Source organism: Delphinus delphis, chromosome 6 (genome assembly GCF_949987515.2).
Source record: "Delphinus delphis chromosome 6, mDelDel1.2, whole genome shotgun sequence".
In the NCBI taxonomy this organism is placed as follows: domain Eukaryota; kingdom Metazoa; phylum Chordata; class Mammalia; order Artiodactyla; family Delphinidae; genus Delphinus; species Delphinus delphis.
The window spans coordinates 92,121,027-92,146,340 of record NC_082688.1 but is presented as its reverse complement, the minus strand read 5'-3'; the positions used below and the strand labels follow the sequence as shown (position 1 = coordinate 92,146,340).

The 25,314-nt window shown below is 44.2% G+C and overlaps 1 long non-coding RNA gene across 1 annotated transcript; it reads right to left on the bottom strand.

Moving 5' to 3' along the window:
- Positions 1–4,017: 4,017 nt before the first annotated feature.
- Positions 4,018–22,931, bottom strand: LOC138414099 (uncharacterized). Its single transcript, XR_011246503.1, has 3 exons — positions 22,782–22,931; positions 21,778–21,896; positions 4,018–4,325 (listed from the first exon to the last, which is right to left on the bottom strand). It is a non-coding gene; the product is annotated as an uncharacterized lncRNA (long non-coding RNA).
- Positions 22,932–25,314: the final 2,383 nt, after the last annotated feature.

Below are 25,314 nucleotides of genomic sequence, written 5' to 3'. Positions count from 1 at the left end.
TAAGAGCCACCCCAGGCATCTTTGCCTGTCCCATTTTCCCTTGCCCATCTTATGTGTATTTTAGGTTAAGATAGGGAATTCCCCAATGAAGAGTAGCTCACCAAAACAAATGTTCCTGGGGTACTGAACAAATTCATACTCCACCCTGCCATTGATCATGCATGCTTTTGCACATCTTGTGCAAGGCTCTGTGTAAGAAGAGTGATGACAGGCTTCCAGAGATGTTCCAGTCCCTAAATGTGCTAACAACAGACGTTTTCTCTGTTCTTTATAGACTTAGCCGATGTTAAGCTCAGTATTCTGTTGCATCTAACAAGTTCAGGTGAGGATGTTGTAACTCTTAACAAAATTTCCAAGATGTTCAATGGATTTTGGGGGAGAAAGAGTCTACTTTCTGTGGTTGACAGGCAAATGGGAGCATACAGAGGTGGCCCTGATCCTAACAGAGAAAACAGGCAATGCAGTGAACATCTAACTGCCATTCACATTCTCCCATCTCTCTACAACTTGAAGGTTTCCCAAATGTGATTCTTACCAGAAAAGAAGCCAAATTTTCTTTTAAATGTATTGCTCAGCTTCCCTTGCAGTTAGGATGTGGGCATGTGACTAGCTTCCATCCATCAGAGGCAGCCATGGGATACTCATCTACACAAGCTAGCAATGTGAGGACAGGGTGAGAGTAATAGCCTTCATCCTCGATGGCAACCGTTAGAGTTTCTGTCACCCAGTGCAGAGGAACCACTGGGAAGTAAGTTCAGGAGAGAATGCCCCAGAACTGGAGCTGGTAGACAGCACTGTCCAAAAGAAGTCTCTGAGGTTATAGAAATGTTCTGTACCATGCTGTCCATGGAACTACTGAGTGCAACTGAGGAACTGGGTTTTTCGATTTTATTTCATTTTAATGAATTTAAGTTTAAATAGTAACTTAGCTAATGACTACCAGAAGAAACCTCTCCAGTTGAGAAGAAGGAGTCAAGCTTCCAGAAAATACATTACAGTCAACACATTACTGAGCAACTATTAGCCTCCTCAAGGGGCAGCAGGGCAGTGAGGGACACTTTCCATTTTCCCATTGGGAACATGAGTGCAGGACATAGTTGGGTACCTTTCAGCAATCACTCTCAGCAACTAAAGGTTGCACCCTCCCCCCATCGGTACCCTGGCTTCTTACAGGTCAGCTGACCCCACTTCCTTGCTCTGCCAATAATGAAATTGTAATTAAAACAATGTGTCTGAAAATCAGAATTTAACACCATGTATCAAGGACATGAAAAATTCTTTAAATCCTCTGATCTAATCATCCCACTTCTAGGAATATACTCAAAGGAAATTAAGTGAAAAAGAGACAAAACTGTATCCCCAGAGATGTTACAACAGTGCTATTTCTAATGGTCAAAAGTGGGAACAGTCTAAATACCCAACAGAAAACTATGCTTCAGCAGTAGAGTATTACGCAGCTATTAAAAAGAGTTTGTGAAGAACATTGATGGGGAGGGGCTTTGAAAGCACAAACGCTAGAGGAAACTGAAAGGAAAATCAGCCTGTTTATGATGGTGGAAGTGGGAATGTGGTTTGACTTTATTTCCTGCACTTTGCAAAATTTTCTCCTGGGGTGTTCTTAACCTGGAGTTATGGGCCCCCTGCTGGTAGAGGATCTCTAAGAATCCCCAAAACTGTCCCAATATTGTGTGTATGTGCTGTGTTCCCACTTATGAAACAAGCTCTTGAAATGATGAAATCTTATTATTCCTTTTTGGCTCTGACCACCATGAAAAATTAGTCATTTTTTTGATAAGAAAACAAAGCATGAGGCTCTAACCATTCTCTTCCCTTATACAGGGTCCCCTTCTCAGGGCAAAGGAAAGTCATTTGTTGCCTACCAATCTCACCCCCAAGAGCCTGTGGGGCTCCAAGTGCCTCAAAAACTATGACAGCAATGGCTGAAGGGGCTGATGGTGGGGTCTCAGGGCTGGAAGGAAGACCCACTTTCCCTTTGATATTTACACTCTTGGCTCAAGGGCCTTGCTTGTGTTTTTCAGTTGGTTGGTTTTGCACATTTTTCTTTCTTTTTTTTGTGGGGGGGCATTTTTTTCAAAAGGAAGGAAATTTCTTGGCTCACTCCCCAGTCTGCCTGGACAGACGTGTCAAAAGATGTAGGAACATGTACGGGCATCCCCAGTGCAGATTCGTCCAGTCCTGAGCCTGCAAAATTCTCCGCACTTCTTCCTGCTTCACAGAATCACAGGAATAAAAGATGTCACCAATCTCGCCTTCTTTGGCTTTATCTCACTTACTTTCAAAACGTCACAGGCAGGGGATGTTTTGTGTCTCATTCATGTTCTATAAACCCTCACAGAAGGGTCCCCCATCACTTCTGCAGAGCTGAGTGCTCTTGGCCTGCAGAGCTGAATGACCAGCCAGATCAACACCATGGGAGTGGCCGAGGGAACACACAGCCCCCAGCGTCAGTCGACGGCTTCACTGTGATGCCTGAAGGGTCATTTTTATCATGACTTTCAATTTTTTGACTCCAGAATGCCTACACACCCAAGTATCCTTGTGTGTGTACCCGCTTCCTGAGAAATTATAGAGGCATGTGGAGAGAGGCCCCACACACACCATGTTGCCTGGGGCCACTGTCATTCTACACACCGATGCCCAGAGGGGTCACAAGGCTTCAAACACAGCATCTCATTTCCTCTCCAAACACTCAAGTGCTGCATTATGTCCAACATTAAACATGTTTCAAATGTGAGCTGGGCATGGGGGGACCCCAGGCCTCCCAACGGCCCAGCTCCTTGCTCTCCCAAAGTCAGATTTTTGGAGGGTTGAGGGGACAGCTTTACATTAAAAGCACACACTTTTGTTCATTTGCCGTGTTTACTAGCTGACACTAGCATTCCCTCCTCTATGGAACTGTTCACGCTTCCCCCTCAGGCTGGCAGCTGAGGCCTGGGAGGGACTATCCTGGGAAACACACTGAGCCGCTGACCTTTCCCACAGTGTCAGGGGCTCACTTGTATTTTTACCAACTCCTGCTCATGGCCCCAACCCCTTGGGGTTAGAATTCCATCCTAAATTGACAAAATCATTTTGAAACATACCCCCAAATGCCAGGATGTCATCGCCATTTCCCACTTAGTTAAGTCACAGTTTCAATTTTTAAATTGCATTCCATGACTCTGTGCATGAACGTCAACCATGGAAATGGTGGAGAGCTGTCCTGCTTGCAGGGCATTCTGGACCCAAGGTGCGTGAACGAGGCACAGAGGGTGGCCAGCATGAGGAGACAATTTCCTCCAGGAAACCTAACTTTTTATTTTATGTAAAAATACATAAATTTTATATGTAATATGTAATTTTGAAATTACATAAAGTATAACTGCATCATTTTATAGGTGAGTTTTGTGAAGATATACTAAGTAAAAAGGAAGAATCCAAAGTGAAGCTAAAATCCCACCAACACAGAACAGTCTTGGTCCACAGACACCCCTCCATGTGGTGATGCTGGTTCACACATGACAATGATATCATGGACTCATCCTCTGCCTGTAATAAAGGAAGACATTTTGCTGTTAATACTAAGAAACATCCCAAGTTCAGAATCACGAAAGCATCCACAAAATCCTGTTGTAGGAACCCATGCGGCTGACATGGAGCCTTCCCTCGGCCCCTGTGGAGATCTCAGAGGGTTGGCAGTCAGAATTGCCCACAGGGCCCACAGGTTGAGTGGAGAATTTCTTTATTGGAACATTTCACATAGCTGGTGGTCAGCATGTCCTGACCTGTTGTCCATGGCAGGTTTTGTGCTGTGTGTCCTGACTGGGACAGTGTGGGTGGGATGGTGGGGGCACACACCTGCCAGGAGTAAAGTGGACAACACAGTGAATCCACAGTGTATGCGTATGTCTGTGTATGTGTATCTATATAGTATTCTGGGGCAACACCATCTAAGTCCACAACAAGAGACCCATTTTCTAGGCTTGTTACTGAACCAAACTTGGGTTTGCTATTGACACTTGGTTGTGGTTAAAGAAAGTATAACATTTATTGCAAGGCATCAAGCAAGGAGAACAGGTAGCTAATGCTCAAAAGACCCATAGTCCCAGATGGCTTTCAGGGAAGACTTTATAAAGACAGAGTGAGGGAGAGGGTCATGGGGAACAATAATCAGCTTGTGCACAATTTTCTGTTTGGTGGGTGGTGAGGTAACCAGGTGAGGTCACGGGGTAAGCATTGTCAATCTTCAGGTTCCAGCTGGTCCGGAGCAGTCTCCTCATGGTCATCACTCTCCATCTGATTGAGATCTTGTTTCTGTAAGACAACTGAGGAATGTGCATTAGACTTTACCTTTGAGAGAGAACTAGGAGTCCTTGGAGCTGATCTATTGTTTAAGTTATGGTTATTTCTGTGCCTGACTGCCTCATCTTTGTTTCTGCATTCCTTTGTTTCTCCAATCATCAACTGCTGAGGCTTGTTTCTTTCTCTACTCATCGATGGCTTAGGATGCCACAGTATATTCCCACAGTCTTTTTCCTAGTCATCAGTAAGCAGGGAACTCTGGGGATTCTGTCACTGGGAAGGCCTCTACATAGGTCTGCTTGGTTTCATGGTGACATCTCCTTGCTCACAGGCTGGCCACCTTCCTGCCAGCCCCCAGAGCAGGATCTGAGGCCTAGCAGCACCTGCCCCACAGCCCAGCAGGGAAGACAGATCCAAACATAACTTATTTCTTTTGTGTGATATTTTTGGGCATCTTTTCCACTAGTTTCTGCGGGCAGAAGGGGGGCGGTTTGTGAAAATGTATCATCTCCCCATTCAAGGAAGTCTCTGCAATTTGGAGAGAGACTAGACTTGTTTTACCAGCTCTTGCTCACTTTTATTCATTATTGAAGATTTTAAAGAAAAGGTAATAAGATAACGTGGACCATTCAGAAGGATGTCAGTAGTAAAATAACAAAAGTAGAGCATGGCACATCTGTGTGTGACCACACACTCTGAGTATCTGCAGGGATTTTACATTTGGACAAAAGTTCTCTCATAGTCAGGAACTCAGGACAGGACATGGGGATGGAGATATCTAAGAACATAAATACTCGATGAATTTGGACAACAGTGAGTCAATTAATATAGAATTATACTGCTAAGCCACTGTATTTGTAGTCCTGTGATTAGATTTCCTCAACCTGTGGAATTCTCACAAGGTTTTTATTTTATTTGTTTTTAATGTAAAAGTAACAACTCCTCCATGTCTGTTGGACAAAAACCAAGAAAGCCGTTTTTGGGTCCTCTCTGAGGTTAGCTTCAACACATCATGGTCAGTCATTGTATTTGTTTCCTATAGCTGCAGAAATAAAGTACCACAAACCTAGTGGCTTAAACAATAGCAATTTATACTCTCACAGTTCTAGAGGCCAGAAGTCCAAGATCAAGGTGTCAACAGGGTTGTGCACCCTCTGAAGTCTCTAGGGGAGGATCCTTCCTTGCCTCTTCCAGCATCTTGTTGTTCCTTGGCTTGTAGCCACGTCCCTCAATATCTGTCACGGTCTTCACACGGCCACCTTCTCCTGGTCTCTCTGACTTCACGTGACTGCCTTCCCCCAGTGTGTCCTAATGTTTTCTTTTAAGAACACCACTCATATTGGATTAGAGCTCACCCTGTTCCAGTATGATCTCGTCTTAACTAATTACATTTGCAGTGACACTATTTCCAAATAAGGTCACATTCTCAGGTACCAGGAGTCTGGGGGGAGGAGCACACATTCAACCTAACCCATACATACACAGCATATAGAGTTTAGTACCTTCACTAAACTAAACCCACAACAAAACGAACCAGAAAGATATTTTGTGAAAGTTGGTGGACTGTGATGACAAGTCACATGTAATAGCTATCAAAGCTGCCTTTAATTCTACCTTTGTATCATCTGATCAGAAATCTGGGTCTTCTCATCTTCTGAAATCAGTATAAATAAAAAATTCCCTACAGTGTGTACACAAACACACTCTGACATAAAGGAACTTTCTGGAGTGATGGAGATGTTCCATATTTCGGTGGTGTTTGAGTTGTACAGGTGTATGCATTTGTCAAAACTCATTGGATGGTTTAGATAAGATTTGTGAAGGAGAAAAAGAGAGAACTGTAAAGTAGAAGTACGCATGATGAAGTGTTCTGGTGGAGTGAATGGATGTCTGTAACTTTCTTTGAAATGCTTCAAAAAATGAGGTGGATCACAGTAATTCCACTCCTAGGTACATACCCAAAAGAAGGGAAAGCAGGGACTTGAAAAGATATTTGTACACCCATATTCATAGCAGCATTATTTACAATAGCCGAGATATGGAAGCAACCCAAGTGTTCATCGACAGAGGGATGGATAACAAAATGTGGTATACACATGCAATAGAAAATTATTCAGCCTTAAAAAGGAAGAAACCATGTCACATGCTACAACATGGATGAACCTTGAGGACCTCATGCTGAGTGAAATCAGCCAGTCACAAAAAGACATGTATGTGTATGAAGGACTCATATGAGGGACTCATATGAGGGACCTAGAGTAGTGAAGTCATAGACACAGAAAGTAAGACAATGCTTAGTAGGGGGGAGAGGGAATGGGGACTTAGTGTTTAATAGGGAAAGAGTTTGAGTTTGGGAAGATGAAAAAGTTCTGGAGACGGACGTTGTGGTTGTTGTACAGCCATGTGAATGTACTTAATGCCACTAAACTGTACATTTAAAAATAGTTAACACGGTAAGTTTTATATTATGTGTATTTTGCCATAATTTAAAAATTCAAAAATCCAAATAAAGTATGGAGTTTAATTAATTAAAAATATGAGGTGGATCAATATGGAGATGGATGCCTAGATATGGAAAACAAAAACAAAAGAAGTTCAATATTTTTGTAGAATCCAGTGGTAGGTGTCTGGGTGCTCACTCTCAATGTTTCTGTATATTTGACGCTAAAATGGTGGGGAATCAGAACAGATGGAATGCTCTCAAGAGGGGGAAGTAAGCAGAAAGGAGCCAGAGCTCCCAGGATGCGGCCCTGACTTCTGGACTTGTGGTTGAAGTAATGTGGGCGTGATGATGAAGCTGGGACAAGGGCTGCTCCAGGTCCCCTGTGCCCCTGGGGCTGAGGGGCATAGTCCTCACAAGAGCTAAGATGTCACCATATGGGAATTCACTTCCCAATGTTTGCATGGATGCTGCTGCTCCATGCCAGTTGCAAACCCAGGTTCCCTGTCACCATGTCACTCTCCAGGAGAGATGATTAAAGCAGACAGTGGGGGCTCATTTGGCCATCATTTCCAAAGACACTATGGCAGTAATTTGATGAATGACCTACTTTCCTACACCTCACTGAATCCTGTCACTTCTTAGAAAGGGCCATAGCCTATCAGTACAATTGCCACCACCTCCCATCCTTTGACCATGACAGACATTAACAATGGAACCCAGAACTCCATCCTACCATGTCTCAGGGTCATTTCAACACAGAGCTGTCAGCAATCACTAAAGTTCAATGAAGACTGGCCTTCAAAGTAGAAACTGTGGCCATCCTGAGGTCTAGATACTGGGTTCTAGAAGAGACAGGAAGCCAGTAAAATGTGCCCCAAGTGAGAAAGGAGCCAAGCAAGTTTCCACCCGTGCTGAAGCACAGGGCCATCGCTGCTCTGGGTGGTGGGGTAAGAGAAACAGAAGGCAGCTTCTGAAGCAAAGGAGGGAGAAAATGAATGTTTACTTTGCAGGTACACCAAACATTTGGAGGAGCAAGGCCACATCTGGCAGCTTTTCAACAAAGAACTTGCCTTTGTCCCTAAGCTGTAGCAGAAATAAAGAAATGAGGTCCTAGAGAAAGTACGTCTGGGACAGAGGAGACGTCACCATAGGCAGTGAAGGGCTTTCACTCTCCATGACTCATCATGTTTGGCCTCAAGCTCGAGGAACCCCAGCAAGCATGGATCAGGTCAGCTACCACCCTGCAATAGAGGTTGCAGCAGAAGGCTCTGAAATCAGACGCTTCTGCTATGTGACCCTGCAGGAGTCACTTAACCTCTCTGAGCTTCAGTGTCCTGTCTGTGAAAAGAAGAGCATGTGTCACGTGGCTGTTATGAAGGTTATATTAGTGATGCTTGTAAAACGCTTATCAATTGCCTAGTAGACAGTGGTGCTCAATAATGATGGGTGGTTTGTTGCTTGGTTAATTGTAATAGCAGTAGCTTTGTATTAGTAACAAGAACACCCATTACTATAATCCTCCTTCCCTGTAATCCTCCTTTCCTGTGACCTAAGTGGTGAGTGAGGAATGGAACAGGCTGCCTTCCTGCAGCTCTTTGTGTGAAGCCACAGAGACTTCCCCCACTGCCGGCTTCAGCCCCATGCTGGGCCAGGGAAGCCCTCTTCATTCCCAGAACCCGTCCCTCCCCGGGGTGTTTGGTGGCAATGTCCCTTTTTGGAGGGGAGTGTGACCCTGGTGCCCCAAAGCTATCCAAGTTCCTCTAAAGAAGTCAGCATGGCTGGATAGAAGAATGAATTCTTGCCCAACCAGGTCACACACTTTTATATCACCCTCAGGAAAGTGTGTAAAGGCACATAAAACATGCTGCCACTTTCTACTAAAGCCCTGACTGCTGCCTGTCTTTGGAAGCCGGGGTCACCCTCCCTGGCTTGGCTCACACAGGCTGTGGGTCCTCACAGTGAAGACAGTGCCTCCACCTGTCCCCCATCCCCACCTGCCTCCATTCTCCACTTTCCCCCCATCCCCACCTGACCCCCTTCTATCCCCAGGAGGTGCCACTAAGGAAGGAACAGCACAGGAACCACACAGGAAAATTATTGTAGACACTTCACTCCCATTGACATTGAGCACAGACGTCTCAGAGAGTGGTTCCCAGTGCTGGAGACCCTCAGGGAGGCACTCAGTGAGACATCTGGCCTCCTTCTGGCTCCAGACACTGAATGCACCCAAGGAGGATCACCTGCACCCCCTGCTGGGGAGGGACCAAAAAAGGCACACCCAGGACATGGAGACCAGGACTGGCTGCCCTCACCTGTGAGCTGGGAGACCCTGGTTCCTCCCAAGAAGCTTCAGTGAGAGGCTTGTCTGTCTGGGACATGCAGAAGACATGACAAGTAGTGTCTGAGGGAGAAATCAACTTGCAGTTTCTTTTAGTAACAGAAGAGGCTGTTCTCTGCCTGGGTTTTAAATCCATTCTTTTGTGCTTCAGGGGTCAGAGCATGGATTTTTTAAATTCAAAATTAGAATTAGTTTGATGCCATCACACAAACCAAGTTTTATTCTCCCCCATCTCTCCCTCCAGCAATGGATTGGGAGCTGACACCTGCCTGGTGGCCAGACTCAGTCACTGGGCAGGAAGGACCCGCTCAGGAGAACCTCCACACACTCCACCCTCCTGTGCAGCTCTGTGATCTCCTTGTCTAGCTCTGGGCTCCTCTCTCCACCGCAGCTCCATGGAGGGTGTGCACAGCCCTAACCCAGAGGCACCCCTATCCCCTGGCCCCTCCATGTACAGGGTCACCGTGGGCTGTTGGCAGCAATGCTGCACCCATCCCTGACCAGGCTGCCAGCAAAACTGAGAACAAAAACATGAGCTGCGGGCTTCTCTGGTGGCGCAGTGGTTGAGAGTCCACCTGCCAATGCAGGGGACACGGGTTCGTGCCCCGGTCCGGGAGGATCCCACATGCCGTGGAGTGGCTAGGCCCGTGAGCCATGGCCGCTGAGCCTGCGCGTCCGGAGCCTGTGCTCTGCAACGGGAGAGGCCACAACAGTGAGAGGCCCACGTACTGCCAAAAAGAAAAAAGAACCATGAGCTGCTGCAATTCTTCAGATCTGTTGAGAAATGGACTAGCCGTTCAAATTTAAAAGGAGAGAAAGGATGATCACAGAGAAGGGGGATCTCTTAACAAAAATAACAGAAAAAAAAACCTGCCGAGAAAATGGCAAAATACTGTTTTTTATAAAGGCAAAGATGTGCTAGATGTCATGATAAGCACAAGTCATCTAGCAGAGATCTTCAACATGTAAAGACTAACCATTCTGAAGCATCAAGCTCTGGCTCAGTATTGAAGCAATCAGGTGATCGGTTGTATAAAGGTGGTGGAACTAAGAACATCTATGAATCTATAACTTTAGAGTTGAGGCTTATGTAGAACAGCCTCCATATAACACTGAACGATGAGGTTCTTATGTCACCTTGTATTAGTATTATTTTTTTACCTAAAAATTCTGAGGAAAAATTATCTTCAACTTGGAATTATAAATTCAGCAAAATATCGGTCATAAGTAAAAATAGACTAAAGACATTTTCGTTCATATAACGATTCACAAAATTGACTTTTCTTGCACCTTCCTTAAGGAGCTACTGGAGATAATCTCTGGCAAAATTAGGAAGACAAGGGAGCAAAGAAACAGTAGGTCCAACCCAGGAGAGTAAGGGGACGCTCCAGTATGAAAAACGTGCCACAGTCCTAGAGAGCAAATAGTCCAGATTTAGTGAGCTATAGAAGTATTTGGAAGGTAAAACTAGTGGGGGAAAAGGAGAACAAATGATAAAAATTAAACCTTTGGGGACAATATAAAAATATGTGAAGAGAAAATTATACAAGTGGAAAAAAGCAATTACAAACTTCAAGAGAAACAAAAACTCCATAAAATAGGAAATGTTCACCTGGGGCCTCAATGAACAATATTTATACAGCTATACTAGTAATGTAAATATTGATTATTGACCCAACTGTACTGGAAGAAGTCAAAGAAGACATGGAAGAAAATCTGATTATAGAAAGCCCATCGAAAATGCCTAAAATTGATCAAATCAAGAAATAGCAGTACAAGCATATTATCTAGAAGCATGGAAGTGAGGATCAGAAGAAACAGCTAAACAGAAGTTTAAAAGTGACTGACCTCTGAAGAGTAGGGCTAGGGCACAGAGAAGGTGGTCAAGGGGTCCATTATTTTCATTTTGAGACTTTCAGTTCTCTTTAATAATTTCAATCACAAGTATGTTTTACTTTAATAAATATTTATTAATTTCAATAAATAAATATTCTTAATGATGACCAAGCTAAAACCTGCCCATGAAAGGGCAGAAAGGAGAAGGGCAGCAATTATAGGTAAAGGCATATAGTATATTTACAGAGGGCAGGGCCTCCAGAGGGCGGGTGAAGGCAAACCCTTGGAGACAGGCACAAAACCCAGGTGGGAGGGGAAGGTGGGCGCTGATGCAGACACCTGGAAAAGTTTGATGTCAATCATGATTTTGATTCAAAATGAAATGTCTTGACTTTAGTTACTTTTTTACTTTTCTAATAAATGCGAGGAAATATTTTCTCCTAGTATTTCTAGACACCTGATAGAGAGGTGAATTTGTCTGTAACGTGCTGTTGCTGCTGCTGCTTCCACCTCATTTATGCACAAGACTGGGACGTGTTCAGGGAAACTATGCAACAAAAACCCAAGAAGTGAAACTCCCAGCCATGAGAGTGAACATGGTTCCTGGAGAAAACTGTGCATATAACCATAAGGTATTTGCTTGGATTCAAAACGATGTTAATATAACTTCTCAGGAAAAAAATCATCTAGCATAATTGCACAGAACTGACCAGTTTTCTAAGACAATGACAGAATTTCAACTCCATCTAGGTTTTAAGTGGTGTGTTTGGCTCCAACAACTTAAGGAACTAGTTTCTCAATGGAAATCTTTGTTGATGTGTTGGGTTGTGTCTTTATTTGCAACATGCACACATTTGAGAAAGGACAGAGCTGTGTAACATACACATAATAAAATGAACAGGGAATTGCTTTCTCATTATTTTATTAACAATTTGGTGCTTAATGCCATATAAGCAGTGATGTTCGCATCTCACTCATGGGAGACGGCTTGCAAACGTGGCTGATAATTTGTCTCCCTATGTTCACACCCTCAGGCAGCCTTCTTCCACATTGGCTTTGCACAGAGCCACCAGTGGAAAGACAGCAAATGTTATGCAAGCAGAGACTTGAACCAAGCTGCATCCGCTTGGCATTCCCAAATTTCCATGGGAACGAGCCCAAGTGAGCCTGCTGGGGGATTAATGTCCACAAGGAGCAGAACCAAGGTGCCTGGATGCCCGCCTGCCCTCTGACCACAGATGCATGGAAGAGTCCAGAAGAGACCGCTGAGTTGGCCTAACAGGCTCTTAAACTTGTAAGCAGAAGAAAATGGGTTGTTGTTTTATGCCTCTAAATTTTGGGATGCTTGTCATGCAGAAAAAGCTAACAGTGCAATTCCCTCACTTAAACTGCTCTTTTAATGAGCAATTTAATCTTCCCCTTCCCCCAAAAATGTCTCTTTCTTTTTAGAAATATGTGGCTACAGAGTAGCAAAGAGCAAAACTCTCTGCAACTCAAATATTCTTCCAGAATCTAGGTGTGGGATGACAGAAGCAGTGAGTGAGAACTGAGAGGGAACTCTGAGAAGAAGGGATTAACAGGAAAAGAAATCAGGGCCTCCTGTAAAGACATATGCCAAACGCCACAGGCTCACGTTCACTGACATCAGCCACAACTCTTATCATCTTGCCCGTGACAAGATGGCATCACCTCTAAAAATAGAACCTTCCCAACTGTAGAGAAAATCTTATATGTCACCAGGTGCTCTCTGGAATAAAGTCCATTCAAAATACGCTTTTATTGATCTGGAAACAAGGCATTTGCAAATAAATGGATTAATAGGAGAGTTACCTCATTTAAAATCACCCGCACTCAATATCAAGTAAAAAAAAAAAAAAGAGTGGTACTATTTGCTTTGATTGTCCTTAACCGCACCTGCCCCCCATTTTGGAGCTCATTGATTAGGAACTGAAGACAAGCCCCATCCTGCACAGGCCTCCTCACTTCCGTGCTGTTCCAGTTGATCTGCCCTTCCCTTCAGGGTCTGAAGACAGAAGGTCCTCCAGAAGGGATGGGCAATGGCGGGCCTGGAAGACTAAACTGTCAGATGGTGGAAATCAGTGCATTCAAAGCCCATTGTTGAGAGAGAGGGGGAAGATGGCGGAAGAGTAAGACACGGAGATCACCTTCCTCCCCACAGATACACCAGAAATACATCTACACGTGGAACAACTACAGAACACCTACTGAACGCTGGCAGAAGACCTCAGACCTCCCAAAAGGCAAGAAACTCCCCACGCACCTGGATAGGGGAAAAGAAAAAAGAATAAACAGAGACAAAAGAATAGGGATCGGACCTGCACCAGGGGGAGGGAGCTGTGAAGGAGGAAAGGTTTCCACACATTAGGAAGCCCCTTCGCGGGCAGAGACTGTGGGTGGAGGAGCGGGAAAGCTTCGGCGCCACGGAGGAAAGCACAACAACAGGGGTGCGAAGGGCAAAGCAGAGAGATTCCCGCACAGAAGATCGGTGCCGACCAGCACTCACCAGCCCGAGAGGCTTGTCTGCTCACCCGCCAGGACAGGTGGGGGCTGGGAGCTGAGGCTTGGGCTTAGGTTGGAGCGAAGGGAGAGGACTGGGGTTGGCGGCGTGAACACAGCCTGCAGGGGGTTAGTGCACCACGGCTAGCCGGAAGGGCGTCCGGAGAAAAGTCTGGACCTGCCGAAGAGGCAAGAGACTTTTTCTTCCCTCTTTGTTTCCTGGTGCGCGAGGAGAGGGGATTAAAAGCGCTGCTTATTGAGTTACAGAGACGGGCGCGAGCCGAGGCTATCAGCGCGGACCCCAGAGATGGGCATGAGACGCTAAGGCTGCTGCTGCCGCCACCAAGAAACCTGTGTGCGAGCACAGTTCACTATCCACACCTCCCTTCCAGGGAGCCTGTGCAGCCCGCCACTGCCAGGGTCCCGGGATCCAGGGACAACTTCTCCGGGAGAACGCACGGCGCGCCTCAGGCTAGTGCAACGTCACGCTGGCCTCTGCTGCCGCAGGCTGGCCCCACATCCGCACCCCTACCTCCCCACGGCCTGAGTGAGCCAGAGGCCCCAAGTCAGCTGCTCCTTTAACCCCGTCCTGTCTGAGTGAAGAACAGACGCCCTCCAGCGACCTACATGCAGAGGCGGGGCCAATCCAAAGCTGAGCCCTGGGAGCTGTGCAACAAAGAAGAGAAAGGGAAATCTCTCCCAGCAGCCTCAGGAGCAGCAGATTAAAGCTCCACAATCAACTTGATGTACCCTGCATCTGTGGAATACCTGAATAACAACGAATCAACCCAAATTGAGGAGGTGGACTTTGAGAGCAAAATTTATTATTTTTTCCCCTTTTCCTCTTTTTGTGAGTGTGTATGTGTATGCTTCTGTGTGAGATTTTGTCTGTATAGCTTTGCTTTCACCATTTCTCCTAGGGTTCTATCTGTCCATTTTTGCTGTTTTTTTTTTTTCTTTCTTTTAACACATTTTTTTTCTTAATAATTATTTTTTATTTTAATAACGTTATTTTATTTTATCTTACTTTATTTTATTTTATCCTCTTTCTTTCTTCCTTCCTTTCTTTCTACTTTTTCTCCCTTTTAATTCTGAGCCATGTGGATGAAAGGCTCTTGGTGCTGCAGCCAGGAGTCAGTGCTGTGCCACTGACGTGGGAGAGCCAACTTCAGGACAATGGTCCACAAGACACCTCCCAGCTTCACGTAATATCAAACAGTGAAAATCTCCCAGAGATTTCCATCTCAACACCAGCACCCAGCTTCACTCAATGACCAGCAAGCGACAGTGCTGGACACCCTATGCCAAACAACTAGCAAGACAGGAACACAACCACACCCATTAGCAGAGAGGCTGTCTAAAATCATAATAAGTCCACAGACACCCCGAAACATCACCAGACATGGACCTGCCCACCAAAAAGACAAGATCCAGCCTCATCCACCAGAACACAGGCACTAGTCCCCTCAACCAGGAAGCCTACACAATCCACTGAACCAACTTTAGCCACTGGGGACTGACACCAAAAAAACAGGAACTACGAACCTGCAGCCTGCAAAAAGGAGACTCCAAACACAGTAAGATAAGCAAAATGAGAAGACAGAAAAACACACAGCAGGTGAAGGAGCAAGATAAAAACCCACCAGACCTAACAAAAGAGGAAATAGGCAGTCCACCTGAAAAAGAATTCAGAAAAATGATAGTAATGTTGATCCAAAATCTTGGAAATAGAACACAGAAAATGCAAGAAACATTTAACAAGGACCAAGAAGAACTAAAGATGAAACAAGCAACAATGAACAACACAATAAATGAAATTAAAAATACTCTAGATGGGGTCAATAGCAGAATAACTGAGGCAGGAGAACGGATAAGTGACCTGGAAGATAAAATAGTGGAAATAACTACTGCAGAGCAGAGTAAAGAAAAAAGAATGAACAGAACTGAGGACAGTCTCAGAGACCTCTGGGACAACATTAAACGCACCAACATTCGAATTATAGGGGTTCCAGAAGAAGAAGAGAAAAAGAAAGAGACTGAGAAAATATTTAAAGAGATTATAGTTGAAAACTTCCCTAATATGGGAAAGGAAATAGTTAATCAAGGCCAGGAAGCACAGAGAGTCCCATACAGGATAAATCCAAGGAGAAATACGCCAAGACACATATTAATCAAACTGTCAAAAATTAAATACAAAGAAAGCATATTAAAAGCAGCAAGGGAAAAACAATAAATAACACACAAGGGAATCCCCATAAAGTTAACAGCTGATCTTTCAGCAGAAACTCTGCAAGCCAGAAGGGACTGGCAGGGCATATTTAAAGTGATGAAGGAGGAAAACCTACAACCAAGATTACTCTACCCAGCAAGGATCTCATTCAGATATGATGGAGAAATTAAGACCTTTACAGACAAGCAAAAGCTGATAGAGTTCAGCACCACCAAACCAGCTTTACAACAAATGGTAAAGGAACTTCTCTAGGCAAGAAACACAAGAAAAGGAAAAGACCTACAATAACAAACCCAAAACAATTAAGAAAACGGGAATAGGAACATACATATTGATAAATACCTTAAATGTAAATGGCTTAAATGCTCCCACCAAAAGACACAGACTGGCTGAATGGATACAAAAACAAGACCCATATATATGCTGTCTACAAGAGACCCACTTCAGACCTAGAGACACATACAGACTGAAAGTAAGGGGATGGAAAAAGATATTCCATGCAAATGGAAACCAAAAGAAAGCTGGAGTAGCAATTCTCATATCAGACAAAATAGACTTTAAAATAAAGATTATTACAAGAGACAAAGAAGGACACTCCATAATGATCAAGGGATCGATCCAAGAAGATATAACAATTGTAAATATTTATGCACCCAACATAGGAGCATCTCAATACATAAGGCAAATACTAACAGCCATAAAAGGGGAAATCGACAGTAACATATTCATAGTAGGGGGCTTTAACGCCCCACTTTCACCAATGGACAGATCATCCAAAATGAAAATAAATAAGGAAACACAAGCTTTAAATGATACATTGAACAGGATGGACTTAATTGATATTTATAGGACATTCCACCCAAAAACAACAGAATACACATTTTTCTCAAGTGCTCATGGAACATTCTCTAGGATAGATCATATCTTGGGTCATAAATCAAGCCTTGGTAAATTTAAGAAAATTGAAATGGTATCAACTATCTTCTCCGACCACAATGCTATGAGAATAGATATCAATTACAGGAAAAGATCTGTAAAAAATACAAACACATGGAAGATAAACAATACACTACTTAATAACGAAGTGATCACTGAAGAAATGAAAGAGGAAATCAGAAAGTACCGAGAAACAAATGACAATGGAAACACGACGACTCAAACCTATGGGATGCAGCAAAAGCAGTTCTAAGAGGGAAGTTTATAGCAATACAATCCTACCTTAAGAAACAGGAAACATCTCGAATAAACAACCTAACCTTCCACCTAAAGCAATTAGAGAGAGAAGGACAAAAGCCCCAAAGTTAGCAGAAGGAAAGAAATCATAAAAATCAGATCAGAAATAAATGAAAAAGAAATGAAGGAAATGATAGCAAAGATCAATAAAACTAAAAGCTTGTTCTTTGAGAAGATAAACAAAATTGATAAACCATTAGCCAGACTCATCAAGAAAAAAAGGGAGAAGACTCAAATCAATAGAATTAGAAATGAAAAAGGAGAAGTAACAACTGACACTGCAGAAATACAAAAGATCATGAGAGATTACTACAAGCAACTCTATGCCAATAAAATGGACAACCTGGAAGAAACGGACAAATTCTCAGAAATGCAAAACCTGCAAAGACTGAATCAGGAAGAAATAGAAAACATGTACAGACCAATCACAAGCACTGAAATTGAAACTGTCATTAAAAATCTTCTGACAAACAAAAGCCCAGGACCACTTGGCTTCAGAGGAGAATTCTATCAAACATTTAGAGAAGAGCTAACGCCTATCCTTTGCAAACTCTTCCAAAATATAGCAGAGGAAGGAACACTCCCAAACTCATTCTACGAGGCCACCATCACTCTGACACCAAAACCAGACAAGGATGTCACAAAGAAAGAAAACTCCAGGCCAATATCACTGATGAACATGGATGCAAAAATCCTCAACAAAATGCTAGCAAACAGAATCCAACAGCACATTAAAAGGATAATACACCATGATCAAGTGAGGTTTATTCCAGGAATGCAAGGGTTCTTCAATATACGCAAATCAGTCAACGTGATACACCATATTAACAAATTGAAGGAGAAAAACCATATGATCATCTCAATAGATACAGAGAAAGCTTTTGACAAAATTCAACACCCATTTATGATAAAAACCCTGCAGAAAGTAGGCATAAAGGGAACTTTCCTCAACATAAAAATGGCCATATATGACAGACCCACAGCCAACATCGTCCTCAATGGTGAAAGGACGATGTTTCAATGGTGAAAGCATTTCCACTAAGATCAGGAACAAGACAAGGTTGCCCACTCTCACCACTCTTATTCAATATAGTTTTGGAAGTTTTAGCCAGAGCAATCAGAGAAGAAAAGGAAATAAAAGGAATCCAAACTGGAAAAGAAGAAGTAAAGCTGTCACTGTTTGCAGATTACATGATACTATACATAGAGAATCCTGAAGCTGCTACCAGAAAACTACTAGAGCTAATCAATGAATTTGGTAAAGTAGCAGGATAGAAAATTAATGCACAGAAATCTCTGGCATTCCTATACACTAATGATGAAAATTCTGAAAGTGAAATCAGGAAAACACTCCCATTTACCATTGCAACAAAAAGAATAAAATATCTAGGAATAAACCTACCTAAGGAGACAAACGACCTGTATGCAGAAAATTATAAGACACTGATGAAAGAAATTAAAGATGATACAAGTAGATGGAGAGATATACCATGTTCTTGGATTGGAAGAATCAACGTTGTGAAAATGACCCAAAGCAATCTACAGATTCAATGCAATCCCTATCAAACTACCACTGGCATTTTTCACAGAACTAGAACAAAAATTTTCACAATTTGTATGGAAACACAAAAGACCCCGAATACCCAAAGCAATCTTGAGAAAGAAAAACAGAGCTGGAGGGATCAGGCTCCCTGACTTCAGACTATACTACAAAGCTACAGTAATCAAGACAATATGCTACTGGCACAAAAACAGAAAGATAGATCAATGGAACAAGATAGAAAGCCCAGAGATAAACCCACGCACATATGGACACCTTATCTTTGATAAAGGTGGCAGGAATGTACAGTGGAGAAAGGACAGCCTCTTCAATAAGTGGTGCTGGGAAAACTGGACAGGTACATGTAAAAGTATGAAATTAGATCACTCCCTAACACCATACACAAAAATAAGCTCAAAATGGATTAAAAACCTAAATGTAAGGCCAGAAACTAGAAAACTCTTAGAGGAAAACATAGGCAGAACACTCTATTACATAAATCACAGCAAGATCCTTTTTGACTCACCCCTTAGAGAAATGGAAATAAAAACAAAAATAAACAAATGGGACCTAATGAAACTTCAAAGCTTTTGCACAGCAAAGGAAACCATAAACAAGACCAAAAGACAACCCTCAGAATAGGAGAAAATAGTTGCAAATGAAACAACTGACAAAGGATTAATTTCAAAAATTTACAAGCAGCCCATGCAGCTCAATAACAAAAAAACAAACAACCCAATCCAAAAAAGGGCAGAAGACCTAAATAGACATTTCTCCAAAGAAGATATACAGACTGCCAACAAACATATGAACGAATGCTCAACATCATTAATCATTAGAGAAATGCAAATCAAAACTACAATGAGATATCATCTCACACCAGTCAGAATGGCCATCATCAAAAAATCTAGAAACAATAAATGCTGGAGAGGGTGTGGAGAAAAGGGAACACTCTTGCACTGCTGGTGGGAATGTGAATTGGTACAGCCACTATGGAGAACAGTATGGAGGTTCCTTCAAAAATTACAAATAGAACTACCATATGACCCAGCAATCCCACTACTGGGCATATACCCTGAGAAAACCAAAATTCAAAAAGAGTCATGTACCAAAATGTTCATTGCAGCTCTATGTACAATAGCCCGGAGATGGAAACATCCTAAGTGCCCATCATTGGATGAATGGATATAGAAGATGTGGCACATATATACAATGGAATATTACTCAGCCATAAAAAGAAATGAAATTGAGCTATTTGTAATGAGGTGGATAGACCTAGAGTCTGTCATACAGAGTGAAGTAAGTCAGAAAGAGAAAGACAAATACCATATGCTAACACATATATATGGAATTTAAGGAGAAAAAATGTCATGAAGAACCTATGGGTAAGACAGGAATAAAGACACAGACCTACTAGAGAATGGACTTGAGGATATGGGGAGGGGGAAGGGTGAGCTGTGACAGGGCAAGAGAGAGGCATGGACATATATACACTAACAAACATAAGGTAGATAGCTAGTGGGAAGCAGCCGCATGGCACAGGGATATCGGCTCGGTGCTTTGTGACTGCCTGGAGGGGTGGGATAGGGAGGGAGACACAAGAGGGAAGAGATATGGGAACATACGTATATGTGTAACTGATTCACTTTGTTATAAAGCAGAAACTAACACACCATTGTAAAGCAATTATACCCCAATAAAGATGTTAAAAAAAAAAAGACATTATGGTACTGGCACAAAAACAGAAATATAGATCAATGGAACAGGATAGAAAGCCCAGAGATAAACCCACGCACATATGTTCACCTTATCTGTGATAAAGGAGGCAGGAATGTACAGTGGGGAAAGAACAGCCTCTTCAATAAGTGGTGCTGGGAAAACTGGACAGGTACATGTAAAAGTATGAGATTGGATCACTCCCTAACACCAGACACAAAAATAAGCTCAAAATGCATTAAAGATCTAAATGTAAGGCCAGAAACTATCAAACTCTTAGAGGAAAACATAGGCAGAACACTCTATGACATAAACCACAGCAAGATCCTTTTTGACCCACCTCCTAGAGAAATGGAAATAAAAAAAAAATAAACAAATGGGACCTAATGAAACTTCAAAGCTTTTGCACAGCAAAGGAAACCATAAACAAGACCAAAAGACAACCCTCAGAATGGGGGAAAATATTTGCAAATGAAGCAACTGACAAAGGATTAATCTCCAAAATTTATAAGCAGCTCATGCAGCTCAATAACAAAAGAAACAAACAACCCAATCCAAAAATGAGCAGAAGACCTAAACAGACATTTCTCCAAAGAAGATATACAGATTGCCAACAAACACATGAAAGAATGCTCAACATCATTAATCATTAGAAAAATGCAAATCTAAACTACAATGAGATATCATCTCACACCAGTCAGAATGGCCATCATCAAAAAATCTAGAAACAATAAATGCTGGAGAGAGTGTGGAGAAAAGGGAACACTCTTGCACTGCTGGTGGGAATGTGAATTGGTACAGCCACTATGGAGAACTGTATGGAGGTTCCTTAAAAAACTACAAATAGAACTACCATATGACCCAGCAATCCCACTATGGGGCATATACCCTGAGAAAACCATAATTCAAAAAGAATCATGTACCAAAATGTTCATTGCAGCTCTATTTACAATAGCCAGGAGATGGAAACAACCTAAGTGCCCATCATCGGATGAATGGATAAAGAAGATGTGGCACATATATACAATGGACTATTACTCAGCCATAAAAAGAAACGAAATCGAGTTATTTTAGTGAGGTGGATGGACCTAGAGTCTATCATACAGAGTGAAGTAAGTCAGAAAGAGAAAGACAAATACCATATGCTAACACATATATATGGAATTTAAGGAGAAAAAATGTCATGAAGAACCTATGGGTAAGACAGGAATAAAGACACAGACCTACTAGAGAATGAACTTGAGGATATGGGGAGGGTGAAGGGTGAGCTGTGACAAAGTGAGAGAGTGGCATGCACATATATACACTATCAAACATAAAATAAATAGCTAGTGGGAAGCAGCCGCATAGCACAGGGAGATCAGCTTGGTGCTTTGTGACCACCTGGATGGGTGGGAAAGGGAGGGTGGGAGGGAGGGAGATGCAAGAGGGAGGAGATATGGGAACATACGTATATGTATAACTGATTCACTTTGTTATAAAGTAGAAACTAACACACCATTGTAAAGCAATTATACTCCAATAAAGATGTTAAAAAAAAAAAAAAAAAAGGCCAGTGTTGAGACTCGTACTAATTACAAAGGGGAAGATCACCTCCCTGAGGAGAAACCTGGCAGACCCACCTGAACAGGTGATCCAAGTCGGCACCACCAGTGATGGGACACTGACGTCATGGGGCTCATAATACGATGCACTGAAGGGGATACTGTCGCATATTGTATTCTCGCCAGAAAGGCATGACCTAAATTGAATTGTGAGAAAATATCAGGCAAGCCCAAATTGAGCGACATGTGACAAACTCTGGCCGTTACTCTTCAAAAGTCTGAAGGTCGTGAAAGACAATGAAAGGCAGAGGAATATTCCGGACTAAAAAAGATCAAGGACACTTGACAACTAAATGTAACATGTGAGACTGGGCTGGGTCCTGGCCCAGAAAAAGACACCAGCAGAGCCATGGATGAAATTTGAATGAGGTTGATGGACTTGTTCACAGTGCTGCCTCGAGGCAAAGTCCCTGGTTTGACCATCATCACATAACTATGCAAGATGCTAACACTAGGGGAACAGATGGGAAGTCTCTGTGCTATTTTTGCAACTTTAAGTGTCCAAAGTCATTTCAAAATAAAAAGTTTTTAAATTTTTAAAATAAAATCTCTTCAAAATTTAACAAGAAGAAAAAAGAAGAGAGGAGAAGAGGAGGTGGGGAGTAAGAGGGGGAGGAGGGGAGCCATGTTTAGCTGCATTTTATCTACTGAAGAAAAGCGAAGAAAGGCCAGCTGACACCCCAAGGCATCGGAGTGCTGGGCTATGGAAAGGCAGCATCAGTGGGGTGGTAATAGGAAGGGACAGAGACCACCTGTGTGTATCCCCCAGCTTTGCCTTCTGACAGGGACAAATGTGTCACATTTGCCAATATGCCCAAACCTTGATGTTCTAAAAGCACCCCCCACACACACCCATACATAGCAAGAAATTCAGTCTTTCGTCCCCACCACGAAATGACTGTCGGGATGACATGGACTTGGATTGCCCACCCACCACCTGCAGGGCCTGGCTCTGTGTAGGCGGGCCCTCTGCCCCGTCTACCACTGTCCTCTGCTGCCCCGACAAGCTGGATGCAACTCACCTCTCTGGAGCTCCTTGAGGAGGTCCCCTTAAAGCCCTGGACTCTAGGCTCCCTCCATGCATTCCAGGTTCTGAGGCTGACCCTCTGGGCTGGCTCCTGGCACTGAAGAAGTCAGGAGATGCACTCTGTGTTTGCCACTCTGACGGTGGAGATGGCTGCCAGCGCAGGGACCGCAAGGGGGCAGTGTGGACACGTCACAGGCCAGCCCTGCAGCATCCTTGGGTCTGCCTCCAGACTTCCACACCTGGAAGCCAGGAGAAAGGAACCGCACTGATGTGCTGGCCAGTGGTGGGACGGCAGGTTATTTCTATTCTCTTTCTGTCCTTTTATATATATATATACAAATTTATTTATTTACTTTTGGCTGCTTTGGTTCTTTGTTGCTGTGCGCGGCTTTCTCTAGTTGCGGCGGGCAGGGGCTACTCTTCATTGCGGTGCCTGGGCTTCTCATTGTTGCATGCGGGCTTCAGTAGTTGTGGCATACAGGCTTAGTTGTTCTGCGGCATGTGGGATCTCGAACACATGATCCCTGCATTGACAGGTGAATTCTTAACCACTGCACCACCAGGGAAGCCCTCTGTCCTTTTTTGTATCTTCCAAATTTCCTATAATAAATAAATAACTTTCATGACCAAATCATGGTCAATAGAGGTCCATTTCTCTTTTTGCATCATGTGTACCCACATTTTTCAAATTCACACCTTCCTCCTACAAAGACCCTAGGCAGGGCCATGGGCACTCCAGCCACCACCACCCCCAACCCCCCAGCAAGGGGAGCCACACACCGGAGGCGTGCTGTGCCAGGCTCTCCTGGTCCACCGGGGTCTGGGACCCCCTCCCTTAGCCAAGGCGGCTCCGTACCCTGTGTCCAGTTACTTTCATTGTAACTGAATCCATTTCCCCTTATAAATTGAAAACATCTGCCCTTTGCATTCTCAGGACTTTTCTAGGGACTATTCCACCCCTAACTTTCCTTCGGAGCGATCAGTTCCCAAATTCTTAGTTGTTTTAAGTGATGCCTTACAAATCTCCCACCTTCCACCTCAGTTGTGAAGACAAGGCTGAACTCAGAGCCCCATGGGGACTGGATCGGCAGTGGCGGCCATACTGGGGACAGCCCAAGGCTCTGACAGCAGCCACCTATGCAGCAGCCAGCCCTGTACTCAGGGTCACCAGGGTCCCCTCAGGCCCCGCGTTCTCCTCGAGGCCTCACACAAAGAGACTTTCCCAATGTCCTAGTAGAGTGTCTGTGCCCCTGCCTAGGGAAGCACCACAAACACTCCCACACCAGCTGGTGTTGTGGGCTCTCGGGGGTGGGAAGGAACAAAAGGTTCATCCACCCCACGATGCCCCCCCGGGCTCGCCTGCACACCCCATCCTCGTGCAGGAGATGACAGCTTCACCGCGGGACACAAGGTATGGCCTCAGACCCACGTGGCGCTGAGCAGGCAGCCAGCCCTCTTCCTTATACGCAGGTAGCAGCTGGGTCCCCTGCACTTTCAGAGCCAAAACCACCACATTTCTCCTCAGAAACAACACAGTATTGTCACAGGGACTGTGTTCAGGCTGACTCTTACTTTAAACTATAACTCAGACCTCGAGGATGCAGTAAGCTGTGGAAGTGTAAGGAAAAGCCATTAATAGCAGAAATAAGCATAAAGGAAAAGAACTGGAGAGTCAATTCTTCATCCTAATGCCAAGAATTGTTCAGAAATCCATGCAGTTCAGTCTCTCAGTTTGTCCAGGACTCTGACAGGTACTCCCCCTCGTGGTGCAACATTTATGTGTTTCAACATGTTTCTGCACAATTATCTCCTTCCACTCCTCTCCCCGCCCTCCTCCATCCTCCCCGCCTCCCACCCCCTCCCCCATTTGCTCTCCCTCACCCTCCCTCTGAGACCATCCTTCTCTCCTACTTCCCTCTGTGCCCCCCACCCCAGGTCTCGGGCCCCCAGGCTCCTGCCTGCCTTCCCACCTTCCTACCCCCCTGCCCCCCACAGCATCTCAGCTGCCCCTGGACTATCAAATGAGGATCACGAGGCCCCTACCTCAGCCTCTGCCCAGGAGGTCTCCACCACAAGCCTGGATGCAGGACACATTTCAGGTGGGAAGATGGGAGACCCCACCTACCGCTAGGTGGAGGGACGGCTGACCCCTCTTTGCTGGAAGTCCTTCCACATGGCCAGGTCAAGAGGAAGCCATTCATGGAGACATTCTGGCAGAGGCATGGCAGGGCAGGGTCCCGAGGAGGCCCACGGCCTCAGGTGCCTGCACCTACACAGCCCCAGAGAGAGCAGAGACCACCTTGCCTCCTGCTGCCCAGGACCTCCAAGCTGCCCGCAGTCCCACAAAGCGCAGAGCTCTGCCTTGTCTCCCATTTCTGGGGGGACCCCTCCCTCGCAAGAAGGTGTGAGTTGAATAGAATCCTTCCAGGGCACCTGGGACTATTCCACGCACTTCAGCCAGGAGCCGCCAAAATGAGAAAGGAGGAGCCAGCTGCTGAAGCAGGTGTGAAAGTCGAGAGACCCAGGTT